The sequence below is a fragment of the Pipra filicauda genome, unplaced genomic scaffold, assembly GCF_003945595.2.
Source record: "Pipra filicauda isolate LSUMZ 115617 unplaced genomic scaffold, ASM394559v2 scaffold3_size10097308_pilon, whole genome shotgun sequence".
NCBI lineage: Eukaryota > Metazoa > Chordata > Aves > Passeriformes > Pipridae > Pipra > Pipra filicauda.
The window spans coordinates 7080515-7102503 of NW_024104532.1; the positions used below are offsets into that span (position 1 = coordinate 7080515).

Here is a 21989-nt window from a genome sequence, read left to right on the forward strand (position 1 = left end):
CGGTGCATTGGGGATGCAAAGCTGCAGTAAATATTAGCAGATGATGTATATGATAATATTGGAACATATATATTAGCATATGGATCTTTCAAATAAACACTTGTGTATTCCTTCAGATCACAGTGTCACGGGAAACCTTTTGCTGCCTAAAAAGGCTGTTTAACTTTGAGAAACAGCATTACACTGGATATTCCCCAAAAGACTTTTCTTCATGGGTTTATAAATCACAATTTATTAGGACTAAAATACAGGGTACCTGTCACAGAACACCAGGTGAGCACTGTCATGGGTTATATGAGGCCACACATTTCAGCCACTCAGTAAGATATTCATAAAGCCTATCATCACAAAGTGTTCAGAACACTTCATCTTACAACCTGCTTTCTGTGACCCTAACTTTCTGATTGTTCGAGAATAAAAGTCAAATTGAAAACTGAAACAAGAAATCTAGGGATTATTTTTTTTTTCATTTTGGTGTTTCCTTGTCTTTTCATTTAGATGTAATCACTGCAACAACAGACTGAGGGCAAACGAAATTAAACCAGTTGGGTGAATTAGCTCAGCAAGTGGTGGTTCACAGGAGGGTCTTTATCTACTCTTTCCACAGACTGTGAGTGCATAATTGCAGGTAAGTGCACTGGCTACATTTTCTTCAATAGAACAATTATAATAGAAATTATAATTAAAGGTCTGATATTATACTCATGACTAGATATTTGGATCAAAATTGTACGTGCACTAGCTTGAAGCCCGTTCTGAAAATGTATTTGGTTAAATTTATATTTTATTGCATCCCTTCAGGGGTATGATTATACAGCCAAAATTACTCAGTTAATTTCAAAATGATGCTTATAAAAACTGGCCATTTTTATTAAGTAGTTCAGACTTTATGTTGAGGTATTGTTCAAAGGAAAGTTCATGTATAAATATCTCAACATATTACAGTACTACTCTTGTAAAATTTTCCCAAAATAATATCTATGTATGTACCATTACGTGAATTTGAGGTATCTAAGACCTTTTGAAAGGCCATGGCAGAATCAAGCACCTAATTACTATCTGTGAAAATAGCAATCTCATGTAAATGTCTCAGTGCTATTAGTCACAGTGGGAATGAAGACATCTATTACTCTGCAGAAAATGCTGTATCAGTTTTCATGATAGCTAATAACTGAAAATCCTATTTGTCACTGCTGCAAACACAAATTAGGAGGGAGGACTAATGCTTTTGCAAAATACCTTAATTCAGATCATCTCTAAACACAGCACAGAATGTGAAAGTTACTCAGCAGCCTCTATAAAGGTACATTTTATAATAGGTTTATCTAGAAACCAGAGACAAAATATATCTGAAGATTTAGTAGACAACATGACAGTGCTAGAACATATTGATGAGGCCTTTGAACCTGAAAAATAAAACATGACAATAAGTTATTTTAGACTAGGAATATAGCAGGTGACATTTTCAGTTTACATTTTCAATACACAAGCCTCCACTTTTGAATGCATAGCAAGTACATAAAGTGGCTTTTGAAAGCACTATATATGTTCCCTAACTTTTATTGTGTATAAATGTATTTCTTCTTTAATGAAGTCACTGACTTAGAACAGATAAGAATAAATTAGAAAGTTTCCAAAATTTGGTGATATTAAATTTAATGTACAATATGTTTTATGTTGATACAGTAAAATAATTGTGTTGATCTTAAAATCATAGTTGGACCAGTAATCCAGGTCTTGACTTGAACTGATATTAGATCAGCTAGAGAATGATCTGTACCTTTGCATATTCTAAATATTTGAGTGAAACCTGTTACTTCTTATATCCACATATTGCTAATGAAAGATATGCTAAGACAGGAGTTTCTGTGTGTATCTTTTTTATCTTCTTTTCACAGTTTTTCCGTGCAGGGATTTAACAAAGTCTTGATTTCATGTGTCTTTTAAGATATGCCACAGAAGATGCTGGAAGAATATGGTGGTATACCCAGAAACTAAAAATTGTTATATTTAAAGGATTATTTTAAAATGAAAAGAAATAGGATTCCAGTAAGGATTTGGTTCTGCACAATCCTGGTTATCCCTAGGCCTGGTAGATTCACTTACTGGTTTCTGTTAATTGTGTGTATGAAAAGTGAGCACGATCCCAGCAGGAAAACAAACACATTTGCTTTTTTCTGAAGCTGAATCTTTGCATTGCACCTGCATTATGAGTTGCTGTTTTCCATCATAGCACTGGCTTGCTGGTTTCCCATATTCTCTTTGTGAATATCTAACAAGTGCAGAGAAGCTTGAGATTTCTTTTTCCTTCAGGGATCAGTGAGGACAAAACCAAAAGGAATTTAGCAAGATAAAAACAGGAAGGGCTGAGTATAAGTAGATGAGAAGGTTTCCCAACTCTTTTGTTCATCATCAGAAGTATTCTAAGTGACCTTTTGATATGAGATCCTTAAAATGTTTCAGAAATACCTGCATTTCTTTTCTGAGATTCTCGTTCTACAGACCTAACTAGTGTTTTCTTTTTTCCTCAAAGCTTAGTGGGGCAGATAAAATACAGGTTCTTTATGGACAAGGAAATCCTGTTTTGTTTTGCTTTATTTTTTTTAACTGTGAATGGGAGTTTTAAGATTGATATAACAATGTCTGTTGGTAAATGGTGCTTTAAATTTTAACCTTTCTAAAGGAGGTAGGTTTAAATTTTGAAAATGAAGGAGAGACTTTACCATGTACTAAAGTATTTCTAGTTGAACAGTATATGTAAAATTGCTACACAAAAGAATGGCATTATATAAAAATAGCTTTAAAAATTGAGATATTAACTTTCTCTATATATATAACCTCTCGTGCTTTCTCTGTACAAGTGGAATTGCATTCGCAGCATTGTCTGATTACCCAGTGAGTAGATGTCTCTCTAAACACACACGTTTTTATCTTCACGTTCTCTGAGCTAATAACAACATTACAGAGCCACATTTTTATTATTTCACAGTCTCACAAACATTATACTACCTCAATAAATGAGGAAAACTGGAAACTTATAGGAAAAAATGAATAGTAAGAAAAAAGAATTCTGATGCCCTAGATTCTGGAGTTAATTATGCAAGCCAACTCCTGTTGTTACAGATGGAAGACTATAATGTCTAGATTCAGAGATGTGTAGGTGCCTAACTCCCATTGAATTCAAACGAGAATTAGGCTCCTAACAACCTTTCTGAATCTGGGATAAAGTGATTTCAGCAGCATTCGGTGTCGTTAATGTGGAATTTCTGTCTGCTTCAGTGCCATTATTTTGCATTTACTCTGCCTTAGTAACAATAAAACTCTGGCCACGGAGTTAATTTGTTGTCTATAAATGGTCTGTGATTTTACTCTTTTGAAAGAGAAAGTCTTTCAAAAGAAACCCTGTTGAGAAAGTGTGTTTGTGATCTGAAGGAAAAACATTCTTCTCCAAGATGCATCCCCATGCCTTGCTCAGATTGCTTGCAGCAATTTCAACCAGTACTTCAGTCTGCCTTAGAATGCAGAGGGAGCGATGTGTCTATATATTAGTAAGGCCTTTCATTAAATCTTTACTTTTAAAAATAATTGGTTCTTTTAATCTATAATGGAACATGGACTTACAGGCTGTCTGTGATTAAAATTAAACCTTATTTGTCTTTTAATATGGTGCTATGTTCATCTGTAATTGAGTAGGGATCGATGCCAGCCGTGTGATGGGCAGCAAGCTTATCCAACATGACGGAGATAGATTTCAGGGAAGACAGACTTTGCTGTTTCTATGTACAAGTGGGATGAGTAGACCATATCAGCAACATTTAATTATTTTGTAGGTAATTATTCATTTGAGGGACACAAGTTTCAGAGCAGTATTGGAATAGAAGGGAGACCGATACAATTACCATTTGGCTAAGTACACTGTTTGCACTGGTAGCTGGAAAGTCATAATGAGCTTTTCATTACATTTGAAAAAAGGAATGTTTTATGTAATAATAAAGGCTCAGATTAGTGTTTAGTATAATACTGACTTGGAGGAAAAGAAAAACAAACAAAAGAAGCCAAATGATGGATCGGTAGCATGGATTCTTTCAATGTTGTTTTTTTTTCTCTTTTTGTTAAGATCCTTTGCCCCTGCAGAATCATACAACAATTTAGTTTGAGTAGGACCTCTGGACTTCAACTAGTTTAACCCCTTTGTCGCATTAGTTCTGTTTTGATCAGGATGCTCAGGGCTTGTGCAGTTGAGTCTTGAACATGTTCAACAATGGACGTTCTGTAACCTCTCTGGGCATATTTTACCATCCTCATGGTAAAACCAAATAATTTACTCCAGAGAAGAGGCTGAGAGGTCTGTGCTTGCTGGGATCTGCCTTTCTGGCCTCTGCTTTCCAGTCATCAGAAACCTTCCAGGAACTTTTACTGATTGCCATGACCTTTCAAAGATGACAGAGAGCAATCTTACAGTGACATCAGGACACATCCTTCAGCACCCTCACATACATCTCGCATGATCCCATGAATTTGTGTATGTCCAAGTAGGTTGAGCAATTTATAAATTTGTCTGCCTCTGCTGTGGGTACTGCTTCACTCCCTTAGGAAAAGTTGGATCTGCTGCCTTCAAAGCTGAAAGGGAGTAAATTAATGAATCCTCCCAAATGTTATGCAGACTTTTAAAATGAATATGTTTCCATCCAGCTTGAACAGTCTTACTTGAAAATGTGTTTTTATATATGAACTATTGTTCAGGAAAACTAGATTTCTTTCACTGCATTTTCTGTGTCTCTTGCACTGTAAGCAATTGTTACCTTTATGCTGCTTAGTAAGCTATAAATATTAATATACTACCAGTGATACTAGAGGAGATGCACAGTTTTATTAGCAATAGCTGTGAACTGGAAGGGCTATGACCAGAGCAGGTATTACTTAACTATTTAAATTTTCATCACTTTATTTTTAGAGAGCAAATAACGGTGACTCTCTATTTTTTTTTTCCATGGGAATGTTTAAATAGTGGTATTAGAATGTATGAGTTGTTAAACCAAATGACTTTTTGTCTTGGCTTGGACAGTTTATACTTGTTCAGAGTTTCAGTTTTCTGTTCATTTATTTCTGAGTATCTTTCAGCTACAGTCTACCAGATACATCTCTCTGTCTATCCAACTGCAATATCCATTGAGATTACATTTATCATTTCCTTGGTTAGTGCAATGTGGCATTTGATCTTCACAGCTTCTCTCCCTGTCCTAGAATTTGTTCAACTTAAGAAAAAGAAGTCACTATGATTTAAAATTTTTGGGGTAGCACTAATAGCAAGCATAAGTAAGTAACTGTTGTGGTTTAACCCCAGCCAGCAACTCAGCCACACAGAGCTGTTTGAGCACCTTCCCCTGGGTGAGAAACAGGAGGATAAAAGTGGAACACTTGTGGGTTGAGATATAGGCAATTCAACAGATAAAGCAAAAACCACATGCAAGCAAAGCAAAACAAGGAATTAATTCACCAATTCCTGTGGGCAGGCAGGTGGTCAGCTATTCCCAGGAAAGCAGGGCTTCATCACGTGCAAGAGTTACTTGGGGAGGCAAACACCATAATTTAGAATATCCCCCACCCGGTCCCCTCCAGTTTCCTTTCTCTGTTCCACAGTTTATATGCTGAGCATGATTCCACACATGAGATATCCCTGTGGTCCATGGGGGTCAGCTGTCCTGGCTGTGTCTCCTCCCAGCTCCTTGTGCATCCCCAGCCTCCTCACTGCTGGGGTGGGATGAGGTCCAGGAAAGACCTTGACTCTGTGCAAGCACCGCTCAGCAATAACTAAAGCATCCCTGTGTTATCAAACCACTTCCAGCACAAATGCAAAACACAGCTACTGTGAAGAAAATTAACTCTACTCCAGCCAAAACCAGCACAATAACTTTATATTCTTTCTGGAGTATCATTAGTGTGAACTGTAGTTTATTTTAGTCTGGTGGGACTTGTCGCTAAAAACAAAAATGTAAGAAATTTCATTTTTCATTATGATATTACCAAAATCTACTTCATAAAGCAATGAGATGCTACAATGTGCTCTCTATGAAGATATTTTTTAATAGCTGATGTAAATAGCTCAACTTTACTGTGTTGTTAAGGAAAACACAACCAAGTCAGAAAAGCATCATTTTTCCTTCACTATTTTCATGCAGTTCTCCAGATCAATAAATAGCCCCCAAATCCATCCAAGGATGTCCATATGCCTCACTCAGGGGAATGGATTTAGCAATTTGTAAAACTTCTCACATTCATCCTTTAGTACAATTCATTTACTGTTTATCCATTGGAGGCCTTTAAGATTTCGGGAGTGTATTGAAAGGGAAAAGCATCAGTCACACAGCACAGAGGCTCAGTTAAACAGGGAGGCATGGAATGTGTCACTTGAACATAGGGATGCAGATATTTCTCTCCATTTGTTACAGTGAACATTTACTAAAATGTGCATCTGAATAGTAAAGTTCAGTTATGAAATAATATAGGTTGTAGCTCAGTTGCTACAGTGAAATCCTGAGAAACATGTCAAGTTTTACCAATCTTAAAATTTCTTGGCCAAAAAGCATCCTCTTTAACTTGATGTAGCAATGCAAAAACATCCTGTGAGTAGAGAAGTGTCCTGGAGAATTCAGAGCAATGACATTGCTGAATGGCCTCTCTCAGATAACACAGGTGGGCCAAGTGTTTCCACCCTGGAAGGATCTGCTCTCGACAGCAATCCTTGGCTTCACTGACACATGAGTTAGAGCAGCTCGAAGCTCACTCCCATAATGGTCATTGATCCATCTGTGGTGGTGTGAAGGTCGTCACTCCACCTCAGAGGCACTGTGGTAATCTCTAAAGCAATGCAACAAGTGGTTACTAAATAGTGGCAATGTCTTCTTGAGTTTGTTTATACAATATATTTTTTAAAGTGAGACAGTAAAGAACAGTATCATACTTTGAGCAAGAATATGATAATAAGAGTCTACAGTAAAAGGTTAAAACTAATAACCTGTCTCCAAGCAGCTGTATGTACTGAAAGATATAGTGATTGCATACTCAACAATGTTTTAATTTTTTGGGCAGTTTTCTTTTGCTTTTTTTCCTAGAAATGCACATAGTGATATTGTACCATGAAAAAAGAGACACAACAAATGTTAAAATACATATAAATGAAGAAAGGAAATTTCAGGAGCTCTCCTTAAAAAAATCAGATAATTAATTCCAAAGTTTTCCATTACTTTCAAATGTCTTATTTGTTCATTATAATGGCAAATTAAAAATACTGTTTAATAATTTAAGGTAAGAGTAAATTGGTACTAATTTGTTTTTATGAAGTTAAATGCTATAGAATTAATTATTTTCCAGAAGTCACCAAGTGCATATCATGACACTCATTTACCACAGCAGCAGTTTCCATTTCTTACAAGAATGCATTACTCTCAGTATGCATTAAATGAAATTAAAACAAAAATACACCTCCCAAAAGTTGAAGTTGCCTTTATTGACAATAATCATAACTAGTTGCTGATGCCTAACATCAATGAGTTCAGTAGGTCTTCATAAATTATTATGGAAGATCTGTTAACAGTGTGAAAATTCGGTCCTGTGGTTTTCTTGAGATTGTCATGACATGAAGGGAAAAAAAATCCAGCACAAAACAAACCAGAACTTTTGCATATTGATTTTTAGAATTTAACACAACTTGACTATGTAAATCTGTTTAGAAAAGGTCTAGTTATTTAAGAAAATAATCACTGGAACATTTTAGCTCCTGCACCATGTCCACCAAGGACAGGGTGTGTGTTTTAGAAAACTCATTAGTGAAACCATCTGTTCCTCTTTCCTTCTGAGCTCTGCAACTTTGTGTGACTTCTCTATTTCCAAAATGTCTGTTGTTCTCATTGCAAAGAGCACTATCAGACTGAAGAAATCTTTCCAGGGATCATAGATGATGGATATTTCCACATGGTTCATTCTTGCACAGAAATGCCTTGTAAAATAGTTAAAATGTTAGTTAGCCTGTCTGAATTCTGGGAAGTTAGCATCAGAGTCCATTTAAATTTCATAAATTCTTAGGGAGTTTTTGACCCCTTATAAGTGCCTGTCCATTTTGTATCCCCATGAAAATATAAATGGTGCTGCGTTGTTAGGTTGGGGGTTTTTTCTCTTTTACTTATTTACTTATTTATTTTTTATTTTAGGTTTTTCTGGATTTTTTTTGAGGTTGTTCTGCCAACTGTCTTTCTTGGTCTGGGGCACTGTTGCTTGGGATGAAAGAGGTGAGTCTCATAATCAGTATTCTTTATGGACTATAAGATCATGTAGAGATTAGTGACAACTGATTTAGTAAAAGAGGGATGTTATTACTGTCTTGGTATGTTTCCTAAAAGCATTTCTGTAGCAGGAATGAATGGTGTACATCTCCACGTAATAATAAAACCAAAAGAAGAGAAACTTAATTGAGCATATTGCAACACTGTAAGTAGTTGAAGCCATTGTGGATATTTTTCTTTCTACAATTATACAGATTTGGTCTGAAGAGCTGGGGAAAAAGGAAAGAAAAGTAGAAGAAAATCTAGGAGGAAAAAAGTAATTCCTTGTTATACAGCTGCTGAAAAAGACATGTATGGTGATAATAACATTAACTCCTTGTGTTGAGGCTCAGTCTGACAAAGCACAGCAGATATCCTTCCAGGCACTCTGCTGTGAGACTGCTTCTCTTTTCCCAGAGAAGCACATTATGGGGATACTGAAGGGTTAGTAAATGGATTTAATGGATTCCTTTAAGTGTCTTAGGATAAACCTCATGCCCAGAAGGTAAACAGTTCACTCCCCTTTTTTTTATATATAACCACACATCACCGTACTGAAGGAGTGTGTTTGTTTGCTTGTTTATTTTTATTTAGTGCTTGACCAAATTGCCAATTAGCCCTGTTGTATTAGCAGCTCTCAGAAATGTGACACTGGCTCTTAAGTTTGCTATGGTAGCAGCAGCTGTTGGGCTGTGTAACATAATCAGAAGGTGAATCACTTGTCTTTTTGAGATTGACTCTGCTGCCTGAGTGGAACAATATTGAGTGTATGGATGTATCTCAGAAAGGAGAATGTCTAAGACTTGCTGTGTTGTTCTTCTTATTTATGTAGAGGTAAAACTTTGCATAACATTTTGAAAGCACCCTCGTATTTGTGGGGTTCACAGAGCAGCATGACTTATGGCTTTTACTGTTTAGGAGTGAATAAAGAAAGGTGTTCAGTGATAAAAGTTGAAATTACAATGTTGCTGTATTCAGAGATCAAGTCCCTTGCTATCTGTATCTTTATCTAGAAATATTTCCACATCTTCACCATGAGAACCAGTATAATGCAAGAACAGGAGAGAAGGTGTGTGATTCCATGAAATCATAATCACCTGTTCTGCACATTTATAGAACTGGTTGACATCTCCGAGTTTTCAAAACCCTTGCCTGGAAACGAGCAAAAACTTCACAAAAAAAAAATAAAAGTAACTTTTCTCCATCCTTGGACAACCTTACTGATAAATATTTTAGGCTCAGTTCAGTGTCATCCAGCTTGCAGTCTTTGGTTTGCTCTGTTACAAACATGGATATACAGCACATCATGGTCTCAGGGTTTTGAAATAATGTAATGGATAGATTTAGATCATTTGTAGGGAAAATTAAATTTGTCAAATCCTGTTGTGGTTCTAGGATTAGAAAATATGCTGTGGATAGGCTTAGCATCAGTTCTGATGTAATCACATTAAAACATTAGTATCTTATTATACCAAGTGAGTCACTAGACTAGATTGACATTTTTGATCCAGACTATGCTTAACTAACACAGACATTGAAATCATATTGCAAAGTAATGGACAAAGTTGTCAACTGCCTGATTTTGGCAATGTTCTTTCTAAATAATTTGCATATCAAAAAAAGCCTATAACTACTAAATTGTAATACTGTGATTACTGCCATAAATATTGCACATTTTTAGATTAGAAGAACCTAATCCTTTTAGTTCTGTATGTTTTAAAGTTTTAAAGTTGATTCCTAAATGCGAAGTATGCAGTTTTATCCCAGATACTCTCCTTAGGCATAAGCAAGGTCTGTATTTTATGATTTGTGTAATTGGAGTCAGAGCATCTTGTTAGTTCAAGATCACTTTCTTATTATATTCCCAACAACATCACATACTTAATAAAGCAAGATCAGTGCAAGATATGTTCTTATTAATTAGTGATCTGTTAAATTTGCTGGCTGTTTTGGTAAGCAAACTTTCACCATGGAAGACAATACAAATAGAAATACTAAGGATTTATGATTTATTTAAATTGGAACTTTGATCTTGAGTTTGTATATGTCAGATGTGTCAGGATTTTTATCTTTTCATGGTTTTTTTTTTGACTTCCAACAAACAGATATGTGCACAAAAAACATTCTCTAGAATGGATTCTTGCATGAAAATTTGATATTCCAATACTACATTGTGCACAACTTTGCAGAATTTTTAACTAATGTCCTTAACTGCTTAAATTAGACTTCTTAGGAATATTTTTGCTGACTGCATGCTTAACATAATTCATCATTTGAATCTGAGTTTACAGTTAATACTGAGTAATTAAAAGCACAGTGTCTGGTTTCTGTGCAGGCAGCCACCCCATAGGTTACAGCAACAACAGCACTTTGTATGAACTAATTTCAAAGCATTTACTAATAAATTGCTTTGAATTTGTTTCAATTTTTATATAGAAATTTTTCTTATAAGCATCTTTCCTTCTCAGACCATGTTACTACCACTTGTTTAGCTGTTGTTTCTCATTTAGGGTTGTTTCTGCCTATATGAGTCTGTTTCCCCAGCAGAAGACTCACACAGTATTGAGCTCTTTTCATATATTCAGGAGAAAAGAGAGAGCATGAATAAGCAAGAGACAATAAGAAAGATGAATTTGATGTTTCCCTTACCCTCCTCTGCTATAGAGGATGTGCTGGGTGGGAGAAACTTTACTCAGAGTAGAAAATTTTAAATGACTGTATTCACAAGGTCTTCTCTTCGGCTTATGCTCATTCAGTAGCTGAATGTATCCAGTAGAATACTGTCACAAGTCAATATTCAAATTTAAATAACTATCTAAATAAATAAAATAACAGTTGTTGAAATATTCCAAAGTCTTCCTCAATATAAACTGAAGAAAAGTGAAAGGCAATTCAGCTCAGGCAAGCTGCATTCTCCTCACAGATATTGTGTGAGTAGAACGAGAGGAAAAATTATTGAGGAAATTATTCACTGTGAGTTATTTGCTTAGTCCTAATGATGGCATTATCATCCAACAGAGTATTTTGAGTTAATGTTTGTGAGAACTTCTCTAATAGTTGTTAAAGATACACCCATCAGCTCCAAAGGTATGGAGATTATTAATATGTGACTAATTTTGACATGTCAGAGGCATGGAACTACAAGAAACTTCTCAATGACACAGTTTGTGTGGGTTGTGGGCTGGGGGTTTTTTTGCACTTTTCTCGATGTCAGATCTGCTGTGAAATTCATGAAGACTTCAGACACATTCCACTTTTGAGAAACCATGCACTCACTTTTTAGGTGACATTGGGATTCTGTTCCCTCTATTATTTCCTTCTGTAGGTTTGTTAATATAAACTTAATTAAAGACAGCGTCAAATATCCTGGAACCTCAGAGATTGTGACATGATATGATGGACATTTGACTGTACTCATTCAAGGCAACAAAAGCTCTTAACAAATGTTTAAGTAAGATAATAGAATAAAGATGAGGCAAAGCTACAGAAGAATAGAAATAAAGACTTCTGAGTAAGTAATCTAATCCTTCATGTTATCTGAATACACAGTGATAGAAAAAGGATAGGACAGGTTTAGTGTTTGTGAATTTGCAGGCTGTAAATATTTACATGTAGAGTCAGACCAGCTCCTGGATGTAGAACCTGAGCCATTGGTATGGAAAAAAACTGTGCCCAATTCAGTCTTGGTGGCCTTGGTAGGGCTGGAATGAACATGGAATGATCTCTACCATAAGAGTGGTACTGATCCCACCAGGTAAATTTAAGGGATCTGAAAGGAAGAGTTGCAGGTTAGAACTGACCTTTCCCATATTAATTACCAGTTTCTGAACTTCATTATGTTCATACACCATCCTCCACTGTAAATTCCCTGTACAATATGGTTGAGTGCATATGTACTTGTCAGTTTTATTTTGTAAGAATTAATTAGTAGGAGATGCATGTATGAATTTTAACATTTTTACTGTTGTTTCCCATATATATTTTGCTTTGTACAAAGCAATCCTTATTTAGGATACCCCTCCACATATGGCTTACTATATAATGATGTATTCTCTGCCTGTGCAAATTAAACCTCCTGTGCACATATATATCTACATACAAAAAAAAATGAAAAATTAAAGTGTAACACATTTCTTATTAGAAATTTACACAAGAGGGTTTTTAAAATTATTTTTCTACATAAATTGAGTTCAAATTAAATGTCAAATATAATTTGTTGTAAGAAGTTTGAAATATATGATAGTCCTTAGAGGAAATCTAAGCACTCAGCTCTCCTAGCCAAATTGTTATTTGCATAATAGTGAGCTATAAGGTTATATATCATTATATGGCAGAATGCCAGACCATAATCTGAACAGTAAAGCTACTGAAAACTTCAATCTGAAAAGCATTCATCTTAGAAAGGAGTTTACCTCTTCTATAAAATATGAAGCATATTGACTTTTTTTTTCCTTGAGCAAACAGAGCACTCCAATCTATTTCCAGCATTCTTCTCATTTAGCTGTGGTAGACACAAATGTAAAATGAATGTTGACATATTTGCTTAACACCCCTGAACAGATTAAACTACTTTAGGACTTCTTCAGTAATCAGCCTTGAAAAATATAAACTAACATTCGCATCCCTGGAGAGATTAAATTGTTTCAAAAGTTCTTTATTAATCAGCCAAGGAAAGATTGTTAAAAAAAAACAAACCCAAACAGCACGTTTTTGGCAGATATGCTGAATTCATCTTCTGATAACGTTAACCAAGTTCACCATGTAGTGTCATTAGTCATACATATATGTAGTTAGGACACTCTTTTTAAAAGTTGATATTTAAAAAGTCTTCTTAATTCATGACACCTGACCAAGAGGCTATGCATGGAATTATTCAGAAATTGCTAATATCTATGATTGTGTGTCAGGTTTTTGTGGGGGTTTTGGGTTTGTTTGGGTTATTTGTGGGGAGGTTTTTAATTATTTTTTATTTTCTTGTTCCTGTGGGCAGATAGTTGTGTCAGCTGCACTAGGCACTGGCATTAGCTTTCACAAAGTTGTATAAAAATGTCCCATAGAGTGCTGGCCTCAAGAGTTTTACAGGAGTAAGTGGCACCAGCTGAACTGACCAGGATCAAGAAGGTGTAGATTTATGATAACCTTTCCAGGACTGAAAATAATACCAAAAGATGTAAAAGATTATGTTCTTTGCTGTTCAGAAATAATAACTTAAAATGGGCCAACATGGTGATGTCATGATTTGATCTTATTATGTTCATACTCTGTTTGTAGGTAGAAAATTACATGGGATTCTCCACAGGAAGCTCCCTGGTGAAAGGGAAAATAATATTTATGATTTATATTTTATATAATATCATCAGCTTTGTGCTTATGAAGTAGATGAATGTCAGAGTTCATTAGGTGGCTGTTAAATTTTGGTAAACATTCTTTCAATGATCAATTCTAATCTTGCAGGTTTGGAATGTCTGTCCTATTAGATCTAAATTAAATGCACCTTAGTGAACTTTCATTAAAAACTTTCACTTTACCTTTTCCCCCCTTTGAGATGTGATAACACCTGTAACTGATAATTCCTGCTGCCACGGTATGCACAGGGTCTCATTCACCTCAGCCTTCTAATTGCAGTTGTTTTAAAATGAAAACTTCTACTCAGGAAAACAGTAATCAAGCCCAAATCCCAACATTTCTAATATATCCTGCCCCAGTAGGAGTTTATCCTTTGAATTTCTAATTAAAAACCTTTCAAGGAAAGACAGCTTGAGTCTGAGGCTGTCAGGTCTCCCCTTGTCCTTGATGCATAACGGGGGGGGGGAAACAATAAAAAAAGCCAGAAAGAGGATTTTACTTTTAAAGAAGCTCCATTTTCTTTAGACATTTGTATTCAGATATTACATTCTCTTTCTCATGGGAGCAGAGCTCTGCTCTTCAAATGAAAAAGAAATAATAAAGCACATCAGGAACAGTAGACCTCAGACCTACTCTTTCTCTCCTTCTCTTGGAATGTTATTTCCATATAGAAAGCTACTCTAATGGGACACTTGTAAATGGCAGGGAATTTAGCCCTTGTGGAGTCTTCTCCAGAAATTGGATTTTTGCTTAAGCAAACAGCAAACCATGCAGCAGGGAAAAAGCTATTTATTTGGCTGCCTGTTGAAGAGCCTTACAAAAATACAATTCAGTCTGCTGAGATCAGGGAAGTTAGTGTAGTATGCATTAAAAAAAGAATCGTTTTGCCTCCCTTGGATGTTGAAACAATCTCTTAAGTACAGTAAGAGTTAATGGGAAATCTGTCCAAATTTTAAAATTCAGTTGTGAAAGGAAACATGAAATCCAGCAGTTGTCATTAGGTACAGATTTCACTAATGGCTATCAAAACCTCATTTTCTGTTTGTGCTTCTAGGTATCTATCTAGTTTAGGGAGAAACTAAAAATCTACACAAATTGAAAGAAAATCAGGATATTATTTTCTTCTTTAGACTTTTTTAATGTTTTGAAGCTCCTCACTTGAAAGATTCCATGAACTCTTGTCTCTCTAATTTGGACACTTTTAATCTGCGCCAATTAATTGACTTTTTAGTAGGAAAAGGTCATTATAACTTGTTGAAAATAGTCCACCACAGACTTGAATAATTTCTCTCAGCTGAACATGAGCACGTGTTCACTGACAGTCTAGGTGCTGGCCATTTCTTCAAACTAGATCACTTCCTACATATCTGAACCTGCTTAAATTGCCATAATTTTGTTGTGCATGAACAGAATCTGGGTGTCATGGTCTTCTCGGTGTAGATCAGTTCAAATTCTGGGAAGGACCACTTGTGAAAATTTAGCTGCTCCTGTATGATGAGACTGAAAACTCTACATAAAAGCACATCTTTCAGTGGTTTGTTAAGATTGATTGTGTTCTGATTGTGAAAGAGCTTTCATTACAAAACATTTTTTTACAAAGAGTAGTTGACAACTATTAGGTATTTTGGAAAAAAAAATATTCTCAGAGAAAATCCGAAAGTTCTAAAAGAAACCGGAAAAGAACAGATTTAATTTTTATTAAAAATCTTAACTCATTTTAGCTTTTGCATTGCATTGCAATAATATATTGAATTACTTGTACTAACTGTTGTCTTCCTAAATGTACAAAAGTCATTGTTCAGTGGGTGATTCACCATCACACGACTCTCTCTTAAAAGGGAATTTCCTTTTGTATGTACTAACCTATTTAATTAATCCTTTTCTATCTGAACAATTCATAAATGTTAATCACTCTTTATGACATCTTTATGAAAGAATAAGATCCTCATTTTATTAATGGAGAGGATGGACAGGGGCTGAAATTCCATATGACACCCGACTCTTCATTTTCCCTGGTATAGTACGTACGTTGAAAGAAAATTTTATTCTCTTACATTGTAGGATTTTGTTAAATTAGATTGTAGATTTTCTAGTTCTGTACAAACACATGATGCACATAATTAGCCATTAAATTAATTGCAATGTCACTAACAGAGCTAGTATCATTTTAGTTGGGGCTGAGATCAAGTTGTGCAGAGCAGTATTTACTTTCCTCTCCTTTCTTCTCTTTCCTTATTTTCTTATCCCTTGCCAAGCTTTTATTGCAAATATAGTAGAGATTTTGTTTCCTTGCTCATATAATGATGGTAGAACAGTTTATGGGAGTTTTTTCAGAAAATTAAAAAAACCTCAAGAAATTCTGATTATGTGTAGTATTTTGGGCTACAGGATTCAGTTAAAATAATCTCAGTATTTTGTGTACTGCACTCTAGAGTTTAGTTCTGAAATATTTCATATAAGAAGTTTAAATATGTACACAAGATGAATGTTATGCATCCATTCAGCCGTTTGGATGTTTTGTTCCAATTAGACACTTACACATGACTGTGGAACTGAACCATAACCAATCCTTTCTTCCTTAGTAAGTCAGTTATCTGGCCAGCTCAAATGAATACATGTCAGATGAAATCTCACTCATCTTCTGTAATGTATGGTATTTTGTTTTCTACTTAAAATTTTCTGAGCCTACACTTGTTCTATGTGATACTGTAATTCTTTAGTGGTCCTCAGCTGTTATTTCAAAGTCAGTAGTTCCACATATTATTCTAGTTTTAGAAATATTATTAAAAAATAGCTATTTTTTAATTGTTTCATATTAATAACTAATAATTAATGCATATGCATTTTGTTTCAAAAGCAGATTTACAGAGTGAAAAAAAATGACAAAAATCTCATTTTCTTTCCAGCTCCCCTCCACCAGTTGCATTCCACCCATATATATTCCTACAGCAATGAAAATCCATTACAGGCTTCATGGTTTTGTTTGAATTGGAAGCAGAAAACAGTTTAATGGGGAGGAAGGGTGGCAGAAGGAGGATGGGAATGGGAGAGAATTCTTAGGCTGAATTGTTCTATTGTGATATTTAAGTGCTGCTTCAATTAGGGCTAAGTGAATCCTCACAACAAGGGAGACTGGCCTTTATAGTTTCAACTGGGAGGCAGGTGGTGATTAATTCTTTGGCATCTTTCTGTTCAGTCAGATATAGAATTGAGTCAAGTGCTTTATAGAAGGCGAAATAGCTCAGTGAATTATGCTTCCTCTCCATTATGGAGTGAAAAAAAAGTCATTAACAGAACTCCAGAGTGAAAGTCACGGTATTTCAGAGTTCTCTAAGCACTCAGTTCATGTTCATTCAGGAATTATTCACAGGCTAGGGATGAGCATGTCCATTAAATTGTGGTCCTGAAACTTTTAAGCAGTGTGTGATTTCATGATGATATTTTTCAATTACACAAAATAAGATGGGTGTGAACTCTCATATCTCCTCACCTTCGTGGTATTTATAGACATGGTTTCCATAAATTAAACCATTCAAAATTACCTACAATGATTTATTTCACTAACTCTTGATATGCTTCTTTGTAGTTATTAACATATTCCTTAGTCCTGGCTCTATCTACTGGACTGGCCTTAAGAGTCCCTGTTTGGTACTAATGCCATCATATAAATTTAATGGAAAAATATTTTATTGCTACAGTACTCTCTTTGTTTTGAAGGCCGAGAATGTGTATGGTATCTTTACCAGTCTTTGTATTGCCAAAATTAACACCTGAAAACAGGAAACAATCTGTAGTTGGAAAAGTCTTTGTACAGCAAAATCCCAGTTACTTGGTAGATCTCAAATCAGTCTCTGCACACAAACAGGGAAAACAAAGTACTTTGGACTACACAGCTGAATCTTTGTGGTTTTAAGTGGCGAGTTGTGTTACTATAGACAGACTTAAGGGAAACCTGGGTGGTTCCTGGTGGAGTTGTGCCTGTTGAAGATGCCCAGGTGATCAGAAACCCTGAGTGATCTCTTTGTCTGAGTTTCCAGCTGACCAGGGTAGGACAGTTGGGCTCTTCACCTTGACCAGCAGCAGCTCTTTGGGTCGTGGCTCTGGTTTCATGGTCAGCAGCACAGGCTGCAGGTTAGCAGAATGTCAGCTGAACTGCAGGGAGAACTCTGCTGAATTACACTGGGTGCTAGTAAGATGTAAGAACCACTTTTTTAAAACACTGTAGACTGCTGTAAAATTAAAGCAACAAAGGCTTCCCTTTTATTAAGCAAAAGAAATTTTAAAATGCTGTTTCCCTGTCTCTGTGGGAAACTCTACACTGACTTTGTGATATATCTTTATTATGATATATAGGCTATATAGAAAAAACATCATATAATGAAAAAGGCATTATCATTTTGAGGTGTTTTTAATTAACATCTTCAGATAATTGAAACATTTCCTATGCTTGTGCCAGATGCCTTATATGTTAATACCAAAAGATTTTATTCTAATAACACTAACTATAATTGAGAGCGAATACATATGAATTCTCAATGGCACGGGGGGGGGGAAAAATGCTCCAAAGGGACAGTAAATGTATGCATTTTGTGTTTTAGGGGAGCAGCAGTGCAATTACTGTATAACCCTCACTTACCAACCATTTTAACCTCAGTTTAATGTGTGTGGCAGTTCTCCCAGAATGACCTTGATGCAGTACTGAATGTTTTGCATTTTTTATCAGGCTCACACAGATACAAAGAAATGTAATCCCAGTTAATGGGATATTATATCCAAACCTTATTTAACATTTTATAAATTGTATTTATTTAAAACTTCTATCTATTTACAGTATATTAAGTAAAATCCCTTTAGTCGGAGCAGAGCACTTTTTGTAGTGCACTGAGCATCTGATCAGTTATTAGTTTGTACATGGAGAGGTGCTATTTAAAGACTTACAAACTCCCTTGAAGTAAATTGTACCCTCTGGCTAAAACCTGACACAGTGCAAATAACATGTACAGAATTCTGTGCAGTGCTCAGTGGCAGAGCTGCTGTTCCTGAGATCCCTCGGTGGCTTCTCCAGCCTCAGCTGTGGGAGCCAAACTTTACTGGATTGGTACCTTTGAAAACTTCAAATGCTGTACAAAGCTATCAGGGCAGTGGAGGAGCTGGGCTCAAAGTCCACTATTAAAACTTCCCTCAAGGACATTTTCATTAGAACTTTGTACATGGACAGTTCAAAAGACTCGGCTATTGATTTTTGCTCAGAAGTCCTCTCTCTCTTCTCGTATTGTTCAACATTTTGACAGAATTTCAAAACACCACAAACTGTGGCAGCAGAAGATTCCAGCCAGGATTTTATGCTGTTCATTTGATTTCTTCAGGCCGCATCCTTCCTGTGTCCTTGTCAACACTACAAGGAGAGGAGCCGTCTTAGAAGATTTCCTAAAAGGCAGAAGCAATTTCACAGCAATCTAAAAAAAATCTGACCTTTCCACATACAGAAATCTCTCTTAAGTAAATAACCGTTTTAGCTGTAAAATTTTGCTGAGACATTCATTTATCAAAAACATAGATAAAAATCACTTCATGTTTATCTCCACCATTAAAAAAATTACATTAAAAAGAACCTACCACCAATGCACGTGGACTGTAGTAAAAGATTTCTAGCAACCAAAATAGTTTTATTTTAAGATAGAACTGTTGACTTAAAGTTTGTGATGCTGGAAGATGAGTACTTAATTATTACCATCTGCACTTCCTATCCTTACTCCTATTATCATTTTTATGGACACTGTGTAATGAGGTTCATTTAGCCTCAACGGCATTTCCAGGATATATAGTAGTTCAAAATTAATAGGATTTATGAAGAAGTTAATGAATGAGCAGTGTAATTATTTCTGCTTAAGGAAAAGCATGATCTACTTGATCTTTATGAAAGATATTGCAGGTCTTTTAATTGCTCAGTGCTTACATACCACATTGATGGCTGACAAGGCTGACATTCTCTCACCTTTCACTTGATTTCACTGAACACATTTTGATATATAAAAAAAAAAAAAATCAAGATAAATACCGTTCCCGATCTGGGGCTAACCACACTTCTGTTGAGAAGAGATTTGTTAGAGCCTTTTGAAAGTGGTTTTTGTCTTTTCACATATTCTCCTCTGTTCCATTTTATTTTATTCTTGCTCTATATCGCTGTTCTTTATAAGACTTCTGAATTCCTAAGCTCTAAGACTTCAGAAGAAGAGGTAAATAGGTACTTACCATCAAAAAGTGTCTCTCTTATTCAGCAAGACAAGTAAGCACAGTTAATTTCCTGAATGTGCTTAACTCCTTATTTCCAGACAGAACATCTTCACACATAGATGAATTAGCCAGAATATAACCCTAATATACTATCAAGTATATTGAGTATATTAAAAATAATATTTTGATTAGCCTGTTACTATATGTGTTTTAAGACCTCTTTCCAATTAATGGCATTTCATATAAGGAAGAGAGGCTTGTCATGTCTTTCAGATTCCAGTATTTCAACATTTTCTAACTTTTCATTTTAAGACCATTTCTGAAGCACAGGCTTCAGTTTTGGCTGTGGTGTTAAAGTGAGAGATCATTTGGAAAACGAACTTTGAATACTCCTCACAGTGTTACCAGTTTCACAGGTGCCCAACTTAGTAGCTTACTGTACTGAACACATTACTGTTCTCACTGAGTATGAATTTTCTGCTACCAGATTATTATTTTAATATATATTTATAAATATTCTTTTAAAAGGCTGCATAAAGCTGCTGTTCTTCCGAGCTCAACCAGGCTATAGTTTCTCAAACTTAATAGGAAAATGCAATGTATAAAAAGAGGACTCTTCAGCCCCAGTGGTGGTATTGAGGTTATTTTGCCAAGGCTAAAAGAGGAGATCAAAGGACCCTCATCTGTTAAAAGACAGACCCTAAATAGATTGATGTGTTTGTACAATGACAAGAGGGAGCTTATGCTACGTTAGTGGAAAAGCTCACAAGCCATGAAGTCTGATTCAGAGGCAGATACAGCATGAGAGCTTTGTGAAAAACTCAGCTGAGGAGCTGCACTGCACAAAATTGAGGTCAACTACACACATTTTGCAATCTGGGCCACTTGAATCTAAAATACAAAATGGTGAAATCCTCTTTCTGCTCCCACTTTCAGAAATAAGCTCCAAGATTTCCTCCTTGTCCTCGGTTTTGTTAATGGTGTTTCAGTGGCTCATTACACATTTTGCCTTCATGTCCTGGCAGAGGGTCTCTCTGGAGTGGTTGAAAGAGAGGCCAGCTAGGAAAGCCTGTTCTCCAGGCATCCTTTCAGGTAGCAGTTGAGATTTATGTTTTTCTGTTCCTCTGCTCATTCAATGGATCCTCCCTAGCTAGAATTTTTTCTACCAATTTGTGGCATCAATTGCCCCAGTGACAATGTGTACAGCTGTTGCTTATACTTGAATCCACAACCTGTATTTTCCTTTTTAAGTGCCCGTGTCTATGAGGCTTGGCATACAACACCTAATCATATCTTTTTAAAGTTTATTTCTTTAGTAAGATGCTGCTCAAGAGATTGAGTTACTTCAGAGAGTTAATACAGACTTTTTTGTCTCTTCTTAATTAAAAGCATTTTACTTAGAGAAGGGTGTGTTATGGGAGGGTATTTCATTAACTTGAACATCCCCATTAGCTGCAATGAGTTATATTTCTTTCCCAAAGTTACCTGTTTTGTGCTTTTGGTAAACAGAGAGGTGGTTTTACAGAAGATTAGTTATCTTCTCATATCCATAGGTATTTTTAAAAGTGTATGAGAATAGACTTCCTGTGGAGGCTGTGGAATAAGCAGAGTAACAGAATAGTAGTTGATGGATCTCTTGGCACTCAGTTAGTTAACACAAGCTGTGCTCCAAGCAGGTTCATTCTCATATAATCTTTCTAACATACCTTACTATTGCAGAAATCCAGAATGTCTTTGAAATAATGTTCCCATGTGGAAGGAAGTTGGAATGAAGATATTTTGGTGAATTTAATCTAATTATGCTGATTTTTTTTTGTTATCATAAATCGTCTGGGGAGTTTTCTCTTAGTTTTCGATCAAGTAATTCTAAAATGTTTTGTTAGAATATTGTACTTTAATGTACACCTTGGCATGGTTTTGATATAATGTACACCCTCCTGTGCATATGCATATGCACATCTCTTGTCTTTAAAGATGAGAAGAGTGGAAAAAAAACCACTCCACAACAAAATCCCATCCGTCAGGTGACAACTTGTGCAGAGAGCTGTGAAGTCATCACCATAGCAGTAACAAATGGCTGTAAAAATACCA

The 21989-nt window shown here is 35.6% G+C and overlaps 1 protein-coding gene across 11 annotated transcripts in view; it reads left to right on the top strand.

Moving 5' to 3' along the window:
• The first annotated feature begins 498 nt into the window (after positions 1–498).
• Positions 499–21989, top strand: part of TENM2 (teneurin transmembrane protein 2) — a 1087321-nt gene continuing 1065830 nt past the window's right edge. For 7 of the 11 annotated variants that reach the window (XM_039385215.1, XM_039385216.1, XM_039385217.1 and 4 more), the window contains exons 1-2: positions 505–628; positions 8208–8285. The gene's annotated coding sequence lies outside the window, so the exon portion shown is untranslated. Of the gene's footprint in view, positions 629–8207; positions 8286–21989 lie in introns of all 11 variants that reach the window. The other 4 variants (XM_039385222.1, XM_039385224.1, XM_039385212.1 and 1 more) reach the window with 3 other exon arrangements.